This window comes from Melanotaenia boesemani, chromosome 5, assembly GCF_017639745.1.
Source record: "Melanotaenia boesemani isolate fMelBoe1 chromosome 5, fMelBoe1.pri, whole genome shotgun sequence".
In the NCBI taxonomy this organism is placed as follows: Eukaryota; Metazoa; Chordata; class Actinopteri; order Atheriniformes; family Melanotaeniidae; genus Melanotaenia; species Melanotaenia boesemani.
Window position 1 is genome coordinate 35788511 of NC_055686.1, and position 19481 is coordinate 35807991.

Consider the following 19481-nt stretch of genomic DNA (forward strand, 5'->3'; position numbering starts at 1 on the left):
ATATCTCGGTCATCCTAGTGGGACAGTGGAAAGTGGGATATGTTATGACGTGTTACCATGGAGATTTATTTTGTGGCACTAGCCTTCTCCAGACCAGGCTGAGTTCCAAGATAAATATAATCTCATCTCGTATTATAGTTGGCAGTCACCACAAAAAGAAAGCAATATTTATTCCACTGCCCGCTACACAGTCTTATCACATTCAACTAAACCCACTGTCATTATTTAACCACTTGTGGTTATCAATTGCATTTTAAATTTTAAAGAATGGATTTTAGAGGATTTTGCAATTAGATAATTTACATTTTCCCACAAACTCTATATAAAAAACACATCCCACATAAATACAAAAACAGTAACATGATGTTCCTTTATTAAATGAGGATAAATCAAAGCTATTAAACCATGAGCTCCATTCAAAACTGAAGTTAAACAGAGCTCTTCAGCAGTGATTCCCAAAACCTTTGAGCCAAGATAACATACATATTTATTATGCTCTGAAATTATTTTGGACACAAAATCAAAGCATATTATACAACACAAGAATATGTAAACCTTCACAAAGGTCTGAGGGACATTCCTGAGCCAGCCATGATGTTAAAAGTAATGATTAATAAAGTTTGTGTGGCTCACCTTGTGATTGGTGCTGATAGACCGAACGATTTGGGAGTCATGGACTGAGCCAGACCACTTTATCACAACATGGCGGGTTAGCCAGTCAGCATGCAGGCCATCTAAAATGATCAGGTGTAGACTATCAAACCCATCAATGCACATCACACACAATGTACAGTCTTCATTAAGGAACAATATCAAAGAGTCATTGTCACCCGAACATTTATGCTGTGAAAAGATTTCCTACTCACAAAATCCCCCTAATGGGCACCTAAACGGGGATTTTACTATTATATGATGGCTTATTGAAATTTATGTGGATTGTTGTTTAATGTTTTTTGGGGTTTTTTTGTCCCACAAGTGCTTTCTGGCACTTGCCAGGTCAACATTGTAAATAAGAATTTGTTGTTCATGTTTTGCCTGGAAAAAAAAAGTTGAATAAAATGTAGGTGCAGTGCACCAAAGACATTGGATCCATCTGTAACAAAAAGCAATTAATTTCTTACTGGCTGTTGACAATTGTTCTGCAATGTTTTTCATATCTGCAATCCTATAAAATCCTCTGTGATGTTGCAGAGTCCTCTGTGGCCAGGGAAGGAGATGAAGACATCTGATAGGGCTTTAATAGCCAAACACACACATTTCCCTTAATTTAACCTGCAATTTCAACAGATTCATAAAACAACTACGTTTTCAGAGATGTTAATTAACTATTTAAATTGTAATTGTGATGGTTTCCACAGAGTAGTGAGTGTGTAGTCTTGGGTGTGTATTTGTGCCCTATGTCAGTACTCTTCTCCTTGTTTTATAACCATTGACTGTGTTTCCCTTCTTTTTTATGAGGTCATTGATTTCTTCATATGCTTCAAGGAGGATTTCCTGCTCCAACAAAGTATGCCGCTCTCCTGGTAGAGCAGTTATTCTGGTATACAATTCGAGGGTCTATTTGTGGAAGCTGCATTCATGCATTCATCCAGGATCCGTGTCTGTTTGTCCTGGCTCGCTCTTGGTGCAACAAATCAAGCCTGGGTGCTCTTGTTCTGGATTGGATGAGCCCAGCTAAGTCATTTATCCTGGATGTCTAGTTCTTGTGCAACAGGCCCTGCAGTGCCGACATCGCTGCACCTAAGGCCACCGGACCCACTCACGAATGAAAGCTTTATGTCTGGAGGAATTTTGATCACTGAGGGCTACTGTACAGTTAGTGGTGGATGTATCGATCCAAATATAGTGGATAATATTGATATAAATGTTGGTACCGATATTGATGGATACCTTTGTAATGATGTTGATAATTTAGTTTAACTCTACACCCCAACAGACCCCTGACCCAGCAGCCTTTCAGCTAGAGAATATTCGGGTAAATAACGGTGATGAAAGTACAATTTCATTTGTTGCATTGGATAATTAATTTAATTAATTTCACAGTGCAGCTGGTCAATTGTTACTTTAGCCAACTCAAAGCCTAACTAATGCTAAGGTCTTACCATTTATCCCATTAAAATGTGCCATTTAAATTAACACATTTACAAGAATCGAAGCAAAGACAATATATAGTGAATATATTTGACTAAATATAACCTTTTGGTTGACTGTGTAAAATTTTAAATTTGTTCTGTTCCATTGTTTGTATTAGTCTATCCTGGGTTTTGGTTAATCTAAAGGAGAAATGACAAAAATGCTTAAAGTCCAAAAATTAATTCAGATTCATCAGTTTGATGATGCATCCACCTTAGTTATTAGAAAATATCTGTAGTGTATTTACTTTGTTTGGGATTGACACTAAATCTGGAAGTATCACACAACTGTGTTTGACGTTTGAAGGTATTGCTATGTCCTGCATCACCACTAGATGGCAGTAATTCTTCCACACTGCACCTTTCAGGACAGGAAGTCATCTCTCCTGAACCCCACGGCTTTGACTCATGTCAGAAAATGACAGACCGTTAGTTAGCTACTTAACCCACCACCACACATGGTAAATAACTGAATACAGATGCAGAGTAAATGAGTTATCATTTGTTCTAAATTATATACAAATATGAGCATAAAAATATTTGCAATTAAAAATGTAATAAAATATTTTTCATCATTTGAAAATCATTTCAATAATAATAGATCATTAAATATTATTAAAATAATTAAATTCAATTATTGTACTTATGTTAATTAATTTATTTTTATTGTGTTTTACAAATTATTACATTTTTTATTGATATTAAAAGTGATTTTTAGTTTCTGGTAGTGGGGTCTTGTGTGTAAGCTGCTGCTGTTTTCTCATCATTCCTGGTTCCCAGCAGGTGTCCTGATCTTTGTCTTGCTGTGTAACACTAACAGAGACATTATATCTGTCTCCCACCGTTTCCTTGTCTTATCTTTGTCGACCGTGGCCTCACTTGTCTCCAGGTTCAGTAAATAAAGCAAACTGAGACCAGCAGCCTCTCTGTAGCCTCTGAATGTTTAGTTAACAACACCCTTTCTGTTCAGCTCCCCTTGGTCACGTCACACCGGACTGAGCCGGTTCTGTCTGCAGATACACACTAGATGACCTCAGGCCTGTTGCTATATTTGCTTTGACAGCAGATAATTCCTGCATCCAGAGCGTGCTGCAGGACATTCCCAATACTGAGGTGTGAGTGTCAGGAGAATAACCAGGAATGTGCATGTGTGTGTGTGTCAGCACTTTAGAGAGGCTGGAGAATGTGTATGCCGCATTCACACCAGCTTGGCTTATGTGTCCAACTCCTCACTGCAGGGGTGGAAAAAGGAAGGAATTCCTGTCTGCTCGGACTGGGATCATCAATCTTCCACCAGGTCTACTTGATCAAATTCATCCTATAAAACATTTTGATGTTAGAACTAAATTAAACATCGGGTTGTAACTACAGAAGTTTTTATAATTTATTTAACAGAAAAGTCCAGATTTTCAACATATTCACTGTCCAACTTTGTTGTTAGGAAAACACAGACAAGGCAAGGCAGTTTATTTGTATAGCACATTTCATGTACAGGACAATTCAAAGTGCTTTACATAAAACAATAAAAGCATTACAGATATTAAAAAGTAGTAAAAGGCAGAATCACTGTAAAATCATAAATGACATTAAATCATTAAAAGCGAGATAAGTTAAAAGTTTCCGTGCAGATTTCATGCATAGATGCATGAAAAGAAATGTTTTTAACCTGGATTTAAAAATGTCTACATTCGGGGAAAGTTTAATCTCCACTGGCAGTTTGTTCCACTTGTTTGCAGCATAACAGCTAAATGCTGCTTCTCCATGTTTAGTCTGGACTCTGGTCTGGACTAGTTGACCAGAGTCTTTGGACCTAAGAGCTCTGCTAGGTTTATATTCTCTGAACATATCACAGTTGTATTCTGGGCCTAAAACATTCTGGGATTTGTAAACAATCAGAAGGGTTTTAAAATCTATTCTGTGACTGACTGGAAGCCAGTGTAAAGATTTCAAAACTGGTGTGATGTGTTCAGATCTCTTAGTCCTGGTTAAAACTCTAGCAGCAGCGTTTTGGATGAGCTGCAGATGTTTTAATGCCCTTTTAGGAAGTCCTGTTTAAACGACCGTTACAGTAATCCAGCTTACTGGAGATGAATGCAGGATGAGTTTCTCTTGGTCTTTCTGGGAGACTAAACTTTTAATTCTGTTGATGTTTCTGAGCTGGTAAAAGCTTCTTAGTGACAGCTTTGATGTGGCTGCTGAAAGTCAGATCTGAGTCTATCAACACTCCCAGGTTACGAACTTGGTTGGTGATTTTAAGAGCCCGAGTCTCCAGGTGTTTGACCAATGCTCACCCTCTTCTCTTGGCTACCAAACAGAAAAATCTTAGTTTAGTCTCATTTAATTGTAAAAAATTCTCTTCATCAGGTGTTTATTTGCTCCAGACACTGACACAATAAGTCTATGCGGCTGCAGTCATCTGGTGACAGAGACACATAAAGTGTGTATCATCTGCATAACTTTTGATAATTAATGCTATAGTTCTGGAAATATTGACCTAAAGGGAGCATATGCAAGTTAAACAGAAAAGTGATCAAGGACTGACCCCAGGGGGACTCCACAAGTCATGGCCACTCGCTCGGATTCATAGCTGTCGATCGTAACTAATATAACTTCGGCCTTCTAAACAGGACTGAACCAGTAAGGACCTCCTCCAGAAAGTCCAACCCAGTTTTTCCAGCCTGTGCCAACAGGAGCTGATCTGCAGTATCAAACGCAGCACTGAGAATCAACAGAACCAGGACTGATACTTGACCCAGGAATCAGTATTCAACCTAATGTCATTTAACACTTTTGGACCAGAGCTGTTTCAGGGCTGTGATGAGGTCGGAAGCCAGACTGAAATTTATCAAGATCTCTTTCATTTAAAAAGTCGTTAACCTGGTGAAATACAACTTTTTCAATAATCTTGGAAATATAAAGAGAGGTTAGAGACCAGGCCTATAGTTGTTCCTTATAGAGGCATCTAGAGCCATTTTCTTTAGTAGTGGCCTCATGGCAGCTATCTTAGTGACTTGGGAAAAATGCCTGATGCCAGTGAGTGTTGGACATCACTTTCTACTGGGTAAAAAACAGTTTTTAAAAAGTCGGATGGTACCAGAGTAATATGTTGTTGATTTACAAATGCCAAACTATTACTTGTAGGATTTTTAAATTGACCATATTAAATTGTGACATAACATCAGAATCTATTAACATAAACAGATTTAACATCTAGTTTAGAAACAGGAGTCAGGATGGAAAAGCTTTCCTCTGACCACCACACTTCAGTGTCTGGTTTTCAGCATCTATTTATGGTCATGTTCTGTATCGTTCTGTTTGATCTGGCATATAGAATAATTTGTATCAACTTAGCTGGTTCTGGACCCTTCTCCATGTTGTGTGGAGTCCCACAGGGTGCAGTTTTAGGACTCCTGCTTTTCTTCCTGTTATTTTTCCTTTTTCTGGTTTCCTTCTTAGACATACTGGTACCTCCTTACTCCTTCTCCTGACAATTAGTTTAATTTTGAAGCAGAGATGGAGATTCCCAATTACAACACCACTTCTTGGATGGTCCTAAACTTCTTCTATTTTAATAAAAAGAAAACCAGAAGTGATGGTGTGGACCAGGGGTTGGAGGCCATATCTCATCATGGATTCACAGAACAGACTCATGTTCTTGTGCTGCTGGATCTCATCTGACACCATTGATCACATATTCTGCTACAGAGTTGAACAGGTTTTTCAGATTAAATGAACGGCATCAGGCTAGGGTTAAATATCTTTATCTGATATATTCCAGTTTGTTCATGGAAATTACGAGTTTTCCTCACACATCAGAGTAAGTCATTGAGTTCCTCGGGGTTCTGTACTCATTACGTCTGCTACGTTATTTACACAGCATGGTATACATACACTTAAACATACTTCTCCATAAAATCTGGAAAAATCAGTTTGTTAGATTACAAAGATGTTTTAAAGACATAAAAACCTAAATGACATTTTTTTCCTTTTAAATTCAGACACATTGAGGTTGTTTTCTTTAGACCTGTCTAGCTTTGGAATTACTCAGGGTTGGTATTTCCTTGGCTTCCAGTACTACAGTGAGGAACTTTGTAGTCTATTGTGGGACCAGGATCTGTCCTTTAACTCACATATAACAACTTTCTAGGACCACCTTCTCCACCCTATGTAATATTCCCCAAAATGATGGAACAACCTGTCGGAGAGTGATGCAGAAAAAGTAGTCCATGGTTTTGTTACTTCCAGTTTGGACGACGTAATGTCCTGATTATTGTGCTGTCCTAGAAATGTTCTAAAATGTCTCCAGTGGTCCAAAATGCTGCAGTGAGGGTTATAATAAGTCTGCTTTCGTTCTTGTTTCACAACAGTTTTTAGTTTGTTTCTTGTCTCTTTAAGACATCTCTGAAACTTCTGTTCCAGTGCCAGATCTTCATCTTCTTTGCATCATTGTGTGTTTTCTTCTTTTGTCCCAGTCTGCTCTTCTGTTGGATGCTGCTGGATTTCCTGCCTTTTGTTAAAAAGGACAACATTTCATTATTTTACTTCAGGCTGCTTCTGGAACTGTGTGTGCATTCAGTTACAGATTAAGTTGTATCCCAGAAACACTTAGACCCACCGATTTACCACTTCCTGTAAAAATCCTTCCCACACGGGAAAATGTGGAGGAATGAACCAGAAACAAACATTACTGGGTTCTGGATTCTAATCTGGACCTGAACATATATTCTGCCATGACATTGTGAAGGTTTCTGTTTTTTTTAACTGAAATATTGTCCGAGTGCTGCAGCAGTTTTGTCTTTTACAGGATTGTTGTTTTTTATGGGCCACACTGTTCTGGTGGAGATAAATTATCTAAGAGGTTCAAGGCCAAAGTTTTGTTGGGGTATTGTGGATATTTTTAGAGCTTTGGATAAAACTCAGCTGTGGCCTGAAGAAAGCTGAAAATAAATTGGTGCTGAGAAACAGCTTAAAAACATCCACACCAGAATACTACATTCCCTTTTTGGCGTCGCTCGCCCTCTTCTCCCGTTCTCTGCCTGACCCTCTTCTTCATGGTTTAACCCCCTACTTCCTGTTTTTATGTTGAGGGGGACTTGGCGGAGCGTGAGAATACTTTGGGAAGAAGGCTGTCGTAACCCCAATGGTATTCAAACACATAACTGGCTGTAAATAATCGGGTAAATGTTGCCTAATGCCTAATCTGAGGATGAGGTGGAGTCATTATTTCTCATTATTCTGTGACTGATATCAGCTTGAGTCTGACACACAGCATTTCTTCTTTTCTTCTAAACTACAGGAGGAGATTTAAAATTAAGCTTGTCACAGATTAGATCAAACTGGACTAATTGTTTCCTTGTGTATGTAGCCTGAGACAACATGGTGGCTTAAACAGGTTGACCAGTCTGACCAGTTTAATCAGGGAGCCATTACAGCAGTCTTTCATCACGTTTGAGCTCTTAATGCTCCAAACTCTTGTGTGAAGCAGACTGTTGTGTGGTTGGGAGCTGGGGCTGCAGAGAATTCCCTAAATTGGCCAATTTAACATTGGATGTAATGATCGGACCTCCCCAGGGAGCTTGTATGGTAAACATCTCTGGAGTTCTCCCACAGTAACTCTGGCAGGACTCCAGGACCCCCACCACATCTCTGCACAGCTCCACTGAAGCCCCCCCACCCCCACATAACTTCAATACTTGTACAGCAACAGCTGGACTGATGGCTTAGCAGGAGGTGGCTAGGAATGCTGCTTTCTGGTCTGGATTCATCACTGCTAAAAGATGGACGAATGAAGATTATAACCTCACACGCTGAAATGACAACTCATTGCACCAACCAACCCAACACCACACTAATACCAGCCAGAAAAAAAACTATTTCTTTCCTGTATGTAAAAAGACAGCAGCTAAAAAGCCCATTTCACTTGCTTCTAGATCCGTCCATCAGTAGACCAGTCCACCAGCAGACTTTAATGCTTAATGGTCATCCTGACTGTATAGAATTAGATTAGATTAGATTAGATTACCTTTCTTTTAATCCCCCTAGGAAAATTCACAAGTTCCAGTAACATCTACAAAAATGTAAGACAAAGAGACATGCAATAAATACAGATGAAAAACAAAAAACACTAAAAATTCTGGAATGTTAAAAAGGATTTTTTTTAAAAATGATGTCCTATTATTGCATATGCCTCTTTTTTGTCTTAGATGCTGCTGAAACCTAATTGTTCGTGATGTTGTTCAGTGTGCAAAAAACTTAGTTGTTTATAGTTTCCAACCAGAGTGGAGTTAAAGATCCACATCACGTGGAGATGACTGCATTCCTTGGCAGTCTGTATCTGAAGCTTCTTCTCTGTCTGGATGCTGTGGATCTTCCATGATTGACAGGAGCCTGTACAGCACCCATCACCATGCCACAGTTGTCCAGGCTGTCCAGGTCTTCCACAACAGAGTCCGCTTTTAGTCTGGCTTCAGTTTTCTTTGTTTTTAAAAATGGACAAGCACATTAACAAACATGAAAATGTGAATATGCTAGATTTAGGGGAAGATAATTTCCATCTTTAGTCCCATCTTCCCCACCAGTTTGTCCTGACATGAGGTATCCTTCCTCATCTTCTGATGTTTTCTTCTAACAAACATGATTTCCAGTAATCCCAGTTTGCTGCCATGGGAGCAGAGAGGAGTAGTTAGCTACAGCTTGTTATCAGCCAGACGTACAGTATAACATGTTTTCATCTTTTCTTTCTGAATTTGTCTCTCCATGCTGGGGGTGCTGTGTCTAACATCTGGTCCCTATATGGATACAAACACACTCAGTGTTCTTATGTGTGGGAAGTTATTATGAAAGGCCTTATTCTACATAGTTATAACTGACACAGTGTGGAAAGTCCCAGAGCAGTCGGTTGTGTTTTCCCAGTCAGCGGGAGATTATTTATTTACATAGTGATGGAAGACAAGCTCAGTGCAAAATGGAGGGAGTTAGCCCTGTGTTCAGATTCATGTATGCACCAATAATGTGCTGCTGTTAGTTATACGTAACAGGAAACAATAATTTAGTTCCTACCTGGAAATACCAGGGCTGAGTGATGACTGGAACTGAGTCTGGCTCAGTCTTTGAAAATGATTTTAACAAAACTCCAGAAAGACATATATACACACATATACATCCCCTATATTGACCCCTATATTTCTGCACCCCTACACCCCTTTTCGTTCCCTCTGGTCAGCTGACCAGATGTTGGTGGTTGTTCCTAAATCACATTAGAAAATAAGAGGTGATCAAGCTTTTTCTGTTGTGGCCCTCAAAGTTCGAGCCTTCTTTACACATAAGACGAGCTCCCTCAGTTGTCTTTTTGAACTTGATGTAACCGATCATTTCCTCCTATCATTTAATGTTACACTCTGTCTCTCTGCAGTCAAGTCATCACGTCTCATCACATATCGCAATATAAAGGACATCCATGTAGATGCTCTCTGCTTCAGTATTGAAAATCTTCTGCTTCGAGATGGTCTGTCCAACCCGGATGACTTTGTAGCTCACTACAACAATAGTTAAAGCAACATTCTCAATGCCCTTGCTCCAGTGAAAACATGGGCTGTTTCCTTCTCCTCACCTGCCCCCTGGTATAACCCTGAACTTCGGACAATGAAAACAAAAGGTCGCCAACTTGAGCGGCTCCATAAGGGCTCATGGTTCATAAAGAAATGTACATATCCACTTATTACATTACAAGGACAAAATTTTCTCAAATCAAATCAAACTACTATTCCAGCCTGATCATCGACAAACGAAGGAAACACCAAAATACTGTTTTCACTACTAAATAAAATTCTCCAGCCACAGCCAGCCCAACTCCTACCCTCCCACCTGTTCTCAACTGCCCACATGTAACTCCATAGTGCTGTTTTTCACAGAGAAAATTCACAATATTCACCAGCAACTGCGTTTAAATTTGAACACCTCCTGCCATTCCTGAACCTCCCCTCCACTGCCAGCGTTTTCTCTAGCTTTCAGCTTCCCAGTGCTCTCTGAAATCTCTGACCTTATCCACAAATCCAAGCTCACACCTCTTACCTGATCCCCTCCCCACATCCCTTGATGAATCTGCCTTTTTCTCACTGCTCTCCCCTCATAACCACCATTAGCTCACTCACCTCTGGTATTGTGCCATCATCGTTCAAAACTGCATCCGTCATTCCTTTTACTGAAAAAAAATTGGTACAAATCCAAATAATTTCAATACCCTCCGTCCCATCTCTCAACTCTACCATCTAGAAAGAGTAGTTACCACTCAACTCCACTCACACCTGTCTCAAAATAACCTCTTCCAGTCTGGTTTTTTGCCCCCATCACAGCACAGAAACAGCACCTCATAAAAATTACAAACGACCTGCTCTTATGTTTATCTCCATCTTAACATTTCACTCATCTTCCCATTTTCCATCTGGGAATAATTAAATGGGAATGTTCAGGTTTGCCATCCCAGATACCAGGGACATGTTTTACTGTCCAGATGAGCTTTAGACAGAAGATGATCTGAACTCTTTAGGCCAAACGCCCTGACTTTAAAAAGAAAATATTACAATTTCCTGAAATCCCTAGTTGGGAGAACAAAGAGAGATACAAATTCCCACCTCCACAGTTAGGAAATAAGGACAATTTAGGGAACAGTAAGCTTTTTTTACCCTTTGATGCATAGTTTCCACTACAGTGGGACACATATTTAAAGGGGTTTTAAATGTATGCATGGGTGTAGATCGTACATTAGCAACCTTCATTGGACATTAGTATTTGGAGTTCACCAATACTCTGCCACGTATAAAGAAAAACTACATTTTATATAGTATACTGTATACATACATTGTAATTACCAAGTTTGCCTTAGTGATAACAAGAAAATGTTCCAGTCCTTTTTATAGAAAACTTATATTATATTAATATTACAAGATATTATTTTATAAATATTTGCATAGAACAGAAAAATCAATACACTGAATAAAAGTTAAAATAAGATTTAAAAACAGAAAAACATCAGTTTGCATGTCTGTAGAAGTAGAATATTTTATTTAAAAAAATGTGGTAATGTTTTGTAATAATTCATGCACCAGAGGATTAAAAATCTATTTTTCTATTGAAAAAAAACATGCATTAATCTGCATTTTAGAATAATTTTCCAAATTCCTCCTTCATGTGTTCCTGACACAGAGACATGACTCATTGGGAATGCTGGACTGTGTGGGAAACTATTAAAATCTTAGAGGGTCCCTGTGGGAAACTGAAGCCGTCTTGGAGCCCTGAACTCTTCTGCTGCAGCAAACGGGAACGAAATCATCAGCTAGCCCAGCTTTAGATGATCAGCTGGGATCTGTAGGGTCCCCGCTGTTATGTCACAGCAGACATTAAATCATTACGTCCTTCCTGGTGTTAAGTCATTCTAAAGCAGTGGTTAGGAACCCTGCTCCTCGAGGGCCACAGTCCTCCACGTTTTCCATGTTCACTGCTCTAACACGCCTATCAAGTTCTGCACAGTGACTCATTAATTTGAATCAGGTGTGTTGGAGCAGGGAAACATGGAATATGGAAACGTAGAGTCTTTAAAGTTTTAAGGCTGATCGGATTGAAAATTATTTTCGATCGAGATCGATCATATCAGCTGACTTGTTTACGTGACACATTTTTATTTTGATTGAATGTTAGATTTGATGTAAACACAGCTAATAATAACACCATAAGAAATGCCAGTCTTACAGATAAATTTAACAAGTATTTTGTCTGGAATGGAAAAAGCCTGTCTAATATTATCAGCCAACCTTTAAACAGACACTAACAGTTAATTATTTATCCAAACTTCCTCCTGAAGTCTCAACGGATTGTTACGAAGTCTGTAAGATCAACATGAATATGAAACAGCTCTAATTCATCTGAAGCCTATTGCATGAGTCCATCTCACTCTGTGCCATGAACGGCAAAAACAGCATAAGTTACACCCAGCCTTTTAATTCTAGTGATAGGAACAACTTTGGCCAGTTTTCATTCTGCCTACCTCTCTCCAAGGTTTAGATAAAAAATAATTAACAATAAACTGAACTGCTACCTTGACAAGCAAAACATTACCGTTTCCAACAGGCAACTATGGTATAAGCATCTTCCTAGATTTATTTTAAAGCAGCTGATACCATGCAGTTTGACATCTTGATTATCAAATTTTACGTCTCTGGCATCACAGGCCTAGGACTAGATTGGCTTAGTAGTTATTTGTTCGTAAGACACAAAGATGTTTTTTTCAAACAACCATAAATTATCATACAAACCTGTAGGCTCCATCCTTCTCTTCACTTTCTATGTTAGTGACTTCATTAATTCATTTTCTTTATTACATAAAATATTATTCGCCGATGACACAATTTTTTTTCTACAAGAATAAATAAACTTTCAGTCAGAAAAACAAACTTAATTGTTTTTTGTTCTAATTAAAGAAAACCTGATCCACAACCAATTAGTCCTAAAATAAATTGACATAACATTACAATAGCCAGCTCTACAAAGATCCTGGGGATCCTTATTAATCAATTTCTTCATTTTCGAAGTCATATTGATGATCTGATAAAAAAAATAAATAAATAAATAAAATAAAAAAACGGGTAAATATGGAGCTTTGTTCTTTAAGTTGAGATAGCTTCTTTCTCTCTATGCACCTCTCTGATCATTTACTAATACTTTATTGTTAAATTACACTTTAACAAAGTAAAAAAAAAAATCAAAGTAAAATATCATATATTCGTTATCCTGATCTATAAGTATAATTCTTCATATCATAATAATTTCCTAAGGCTTGCTGAGTATAGTTACCTCCGAAGATGATTTGTGTACTGTACCAGGTGGTCCAGAAACTCAAGCCTATAAACTGGTTCCTTCCTACACACACACAAGAATAAAAACTGGATTACTGGTAAAAACTAAAATGTTCCAGCTTTAGTTTTGTGTGCAGAGGCCTTAGGCAGGTCCGGAATGACCTCAGTGAGAATTTATAAATGTATTAATCTAATATAATCAGAAAGCGGGATTATTTCTGATGTGTCTTCTTCTGTTTATTTGTATGTTGCTGTACAGCACAAAACATAATTGGCCTATATTTAAGAAAACTGGACTTACTGGGATTATATTTCTATCTATATTTCTATCTGAAGGTTTATAATAATTCTGATAAGAGCTACTTGCTCTGCAGCATCAGACAAACATGTTCAGCTCAACCAGCAGTTAAAAGCTGATCTCAGCAGGTTTAAAGTGACGTTGATACGTCTATCCTGAAGTTACGCCTGGACAGGGATCACTCGAACAGTTTATCCTCAACACCAACCCATCATCATCCAGGCTAGTAAACAACGATTATTCTTCAAAGTGCAGAGCTTTAATTTGTTGTATTTACTTTATTTTCCCCACATGTGGTCTTTACTTCTTTGATCCTCTCATTTTCTAAGCCTCTCATGTCCTTGGCTTTTTTCTTTTGATTTCCTGGTTGTTGGTGATTTGACTTTTTGACTCAGTCTGATTCCCAAACAGTTTGACACGGTAAATATGTAAATATGTGTCATGAAAGTGTACTGGGATATTTGAACCTGCGGTCCAGCCTTTTGCAGGCCTTTGTACAGACTGTACTCTGTGTTCTACAAACCTTTACGCATGAAACATGAGGACATGAAAGGTGTGGGTGTTGTACAAGATTTTTCAGCCTCTTGCCTGCACCTTTAATTTCTGTGTCTTCCACAGAGTTTTCATCTTAGGGAATAAACAGTTACATATCACATAATATCTGACAACAGATAAATTTACTTACCTAAAACACAGCGTAAGCTCTCAGAAAACCTCTCATGCAGTGCATCCAGAAAATCTTGTACACACAGCGCTTCACTTTTTCCACATTTTGTTATGTTACAGCCTATTCCAAAATGGAATAAATTAATTTTTGTCCTCAAATTCTAAACACAACACCCCATAATAATAATGATGATAATGATGATGAAAAACACTTTATTCAGACATCATAAACATAGAAGTGGTAGTATAATATAAAAATAATAATAATATTAAACAAAAACCCACATAAATGTCTGAAAAGGAGGTGGGGAAGAAACCTAAGCTTATTTAGCCTACCCCCATTACATTAACTTAACCAGAAGCTGCCAATGCTATTAGATCACAATGTGAAAAGATTTTTGTTTTTTTTTTCACAGCCTTTGTGCAATACTTTGTTGAAGCACCTCTGGCAGCAATTCCAGCCTCAAGTCTTTGAATATGATGCCACAAGTTTGTCACACCTATCTTTGGGCAGGATGTCTCTGTACATTGCTGCATTCATCTTTCCCTCTATCTTGACTAGTCTCCCAGTTCCTACAGCTGAAAACATCCACAACAATGATACTGCCACCACCATGCTTCACTGTAGGGATGGTACTGGCTTGGTGATGAGCGGGATAAATTGTCATTTTGGTTCCTCCCAACTTGAAATCTGGCATTCACACCAAAGAGTTCAATCTTTAACTCATCAGACCAGAGAATGCTTGTCTCTCATGATCTGAGAGTCTTCAGGTGCATTTTTGGCAAACTCCAGGCGGGCTACCATGATCTTTTATTAAGGAACGGCTTCCATCTGCCCACTCTACCATACAGGCCTGATTGGTGGATTACTGCAGAGATGGTTGTCCTTCTGGAAGACATCTCCACAGAGGAATGCTATAGCTCTGACAGAGGTGACATCAGGTTCTTGGTCACCTAGGGCCCTTCTCCTCGATCGCTCAGTTTAGCGTAGAACGAGGTCATCACGACTCGCCACCGCAGTAATGGCAGTGCCGCAAGATGGTAAAACATCACTACAAGTGCTGGATTAAACTACACAGGAGGTTGTTCCTGCTCTGAACATGATCAATTTTATACAAGAACTTATAACCAATGAATGATTTGTTCTTCTACTTCTTCTACTTTTCTTGTTTTTTCTTTCTTTTCTTCTCTCTTGTTTACTTCTTCTCAGCTCCTTTAACAGTGAGGTCTGATCTCAGCTGCCCACATAGCTCTTCGCTACACCTCCCTCGCACCTCGAGCCTCCTCCCTCTAAGTTCATCCATCTCCATTTTTACTGACCCGGTCTTTGTTTGTGACAGCAAACCTAAGAAGCCCCTTCCCTTTGCCTCCGAGACCTTGACAACATTCCCTGACTTCCTTATCCCCAGTCTGAGATTTATTACCACAGTGAAGCTGTTTAATCTGTCAAGGTCCAGCGATCCTGTTTCTGTCTCACAGAGTCCAGGACATCTCTGTCCTTTTCAGTTTATCCAAATGACGTAAAAACCTGGATTTAGTCACCAACGAGCTGAAAATATTCGCAGAGTGTGTTTGGAAAACTTCCATCATACCCAGTGACAGCATGCAGAAGAGAGACTGTGTAGATGTGTGTGTGTGTGAAGTCTCTTATGAAAACCATATGACTGCTCTGTGAAGAAAACCAGTTCCTCCCCCACTCTGACCCCCTCCACACCCACTTCTTCAAATAACACACAATTGCTCCCCTCTCCTGCCTAAGACCACCCCCACTGCCCGGCCCACTGCCCTCCCCTCTCTGAAGGGACAGTTTGCATCCTCTCAACTCAGCAGCAGACCTCAGCAGACGGAGTGAAGACCAGACCGACTGAAAAACAACAGAACAGACAAGGTGAAGGAGCAGAGGAATGGCCTTCCAGGTGAGCAGTCCTGCTGTCCCTTTCCTGCCCCCCCTGCTGGCTCTTCTCTTTGGACTTTCTCCGGTTCTGGTTCAGGACCTGAGGGAGACGGACGCTCTTTGTAATTCTGATGGATGCTTCGTCGTTTATTTCCAACGGAAGATCTTCTTGGACTCTTGGAGGACCTGCAAAGAGAGAGGCGGTAACCTGGCAACAATTAAACGCAGAGAGGACGCTGCTGCCATCGCCACACTCTTCTCCACACTGGACCTAAGACAGTCACGCACCAACATTCGAGTCTGGATCGGGCTGCAGCGCCAACCTCGACACTGCACCGCCACATGGCCCCTGAGGGGGTTCTCGTGGACCACTGGTGACCAGGACACAGAGTACACCAACTGGCTGAGAGAGTACTCGTCAGACACCTGTTCAGTGCCGCGCTGCGTGGTGATGGGCTACAGCACCACCAACCCGGACCATAACCTGAAGTGGTTGGACGGGTCCTGCTCTGTCCCTGTCGATGGATTTCTTTGTCATTATGCTTATAAAGGGATGTGCCCCCCCCTGTGGAGCGAAGGTGGAGTGAACGTCCTCTACAACACACCTTTCAACCTCGTCAGCTCACTTCTGACCCAGGTACCAATCGGGTCGTCGGCTACCATCACCTGTCCTGAGGAGGAGCGGTCGGCTTTGTGTCTGCTGAAGGAAGGTGGCTTAGTGGGATGGTCTCTGGACCCCCCCCTCTGCTCCGGTCTCGTATCACCCAGCACATGTGAGCTAGATAATGGTGGATGTGAGCAATACTGCCAGGCGGCTGGCGATCTCATCTTCTGTGAATGTGCTGATGGTTATGAACTCAGGGAGGACGGGCGTAGCTGTGAGCTATCCAGCATCTGCAGCGCAGCACCCTGCGAGTTCGAGTGCCTGCAGGTCTCAGACGGCTACCGCTGCGCCTGTCCGGATGGATACATGCTGTCCCCGGATGAGCATGGCTGTGTGGATGTGAACGAGTGCCTCCAGAGTCCCTGTGGAGCAGCTGTGTGTGGAACCACTCCGGGAAACATTCCAGTGTCAGTGTCGGGACGGTTATTCTCCGAACGATGAGGGTGTATGTGAGGATATAGACGAATGTGCGGACTACCTCTGTGACCATAACTGCGAGAACACACCAGGCTCCTATATCTGCCACTGTAATCCGGGTTTTTCCCTCATCCCGACGGACCCCGGCAGGTTGCCAGGATGTGGATGAGTGTCAGATTCCCGGGGACCTGTGAGCAGATTGCTGGGAATTAAATGGCGGCTTTGCCTGCTACTGTAAAGAGGGGCTACGAGCTGATGACGCTCAGTTATCATTTATCATGCCCCAGAAGACGAGGGAAGGTGAAAACCAGCCTCCTGCCACACCTCCTCTCCTGTGGCCCACTCCCCAGCCTGGACCTGCTTGGGATCCTACAGACTATGACTACACTGACTGGCCCACAGAACAGGACTTGTTTACCGATCCAACCAGAGTCTTGGGTCCTAACATAATCTGGGTCACCAGGACCCCTCAGGAGGAACTTCCCTTTGGTTCAAAACTGACCCTTAATTGGTGGGAGGAGAAGCAGAGACCTCAGCCAGAGACCACCCACACCAGAGTCCTGCCTACCACCAGCTCCAGTTCCAGCACCACACCAGACCAGTACAAAGACAATGAAGAGGAAGAAACAACAGCTGTCCCGTTCCTCTCCACCTCTACGACCTCTGAAGGAGCATGGAACTGGTGGTCAGGGATCACCATCCACGACCAGAGTCTGGACAAAGTTGTGTCTACAGATCCAGGCCACCAGAACGGACCAGAAGAGGAATGGCACCATGATGACTTTCAGTTCCCAGAGGAGGAGTCAGAACAGCAGCAGGAGGAATTTACACAAGCTCAAAGTACTGCCATTCCCACCCAATTCACAGTTTCCCAGGCTCCTCTGGGTGGAGGTCGGGGGGATGACCGGGAGCAAGGAGACAACAGCATGTGGCTCCTGGTGGGCCTCCTGGTGCCCATTTGCATCCTTATTGTGGTGATGGTGGCACTGGGTATTGTCTACTGCACTCGCTGTGGCATTCAGCCCCGAAACAAGAACACGGCCGACTGCTACCACTGGATCTCTGGGGCTCATGATAAGCAGGGGGCCACAAACCCCCCAGCAGGGGCCAAGACCTGTGTTTAAACACTGAAGTTTACAGAAACACACTGAAGACAAGCTGAACGTTAGCCTTTGTGGAGCTGAAGACATGTGGGGAAAAACTGTCTGATATTGTTGTTGAATATCAGCTGATAGACACAGAAACACGGAAAACCAATGATGTTCCGGAGAATTTCTGCCTTCCTGTTGCATACACTGACCACACTGAGAGATGTTGTCAGGATACTCAGAAAAAATCTAAGGTACATAAACACATGAGAGTTAAGGGTCATTAAAGTCATGGTCCTGGTCCATCATCCTCATGCTAAGTTAACTGATGACTGTAGAAGAAATATGTCCCATTCAGCTTTAATCCTTCCTGTGAACACAAGTCCCAGATTTGTAAATATTGCCTGTTCTGTGTTGGTTATATATTTATGTTTCTTTTACAATTGTCTTTATACTTAGAATAGATTTACAGCTGAAATGAATGAACGAATGAGTTATTTCACCTTTATAAATTTACATCAGGCAGAAAACGCATGCTCATGGTTTCCTACACCCATTAAGTTTTCTCCTTTTCTTCAGTTTTCTGTAAAGATTTCAAAATGTGAACATTCGCTCTGCACAGTCAACATTGTTTAGGGTCCAGTTCTTGATTCTGAACCTGTTTATAACCCTGATAACCCGTTTTTATGGATCCATTCCAGGTGTTTAGACTTCCCCTGAAGGACTTTCTGCCACAACTTTTCATATTTAGCTTTAAAAACACCACCATTCTCTGAAGCCCCTCATTTTTCTTGGTTCTGAGATGTTTTGTTACTTTTTAAGAAACTGTAAATTAAAAATATTGAGAATGGCTTGGATTAATGATTTAAGTGGTTTTAATTTGAGTCCCGTGTTTGTCAGAAAGATTCACAGGATCGGACTGAGCAGAACATAATGTATAAATGTGTATGGAGAGAACATCAACTCAGTATCATTGTGTGTGTGTGTGTGTGTGTGTGTGTGTGTGTGTGTGTGTGTGTGTGTGTGTGTGTGTGTGTGTGTGTGTGTGTGTGTAAAACACATGGTTTGTAAAATAATTAATGCGAAACTTGGGGTACTAATGTTTAAATGCACACACAAATATTTAGAAATTGGGCACACAAAATTAATTTATACATGAACAAATTCTAACAGTGCATGAACATTAAAATTCTGCACACAGAATTTTTTTTATCTTCAGGCTCACAAATCACACAAATCACACTATCCGCCTGCCTTCCTGTCTTCCTTCCTTGCTTCTTTCCTTGAAGGGCAAACTATTCTGCCATACGAAGCATCTTTCCCACTCTGAAATAATTGGATCTGATGAAAATCAGATGAAAATCCAGATGACCCAGCTTTAAAAACCATGTATAACACACATAATGATGCTGAGATGATTTTCTCTCCATAAATGTGACACGGTCATGTTTTTCATTATGTTTCTGATCACTGTA

General features: G+C 40.7%; 1 pseudogene; it reads left to right on the top strand.

Annotated features, from left to right (window-relative positions):
* Nucleotides 1–15771: 15771 nt before the first annotated feature.
* Nucleotides 15772–18863, top strand: LOC121639579 (annotated as a pseudogene).
* The last annotated feature ends 618 nt before the right edge of the window (nucleotides 18864–19481 follow it).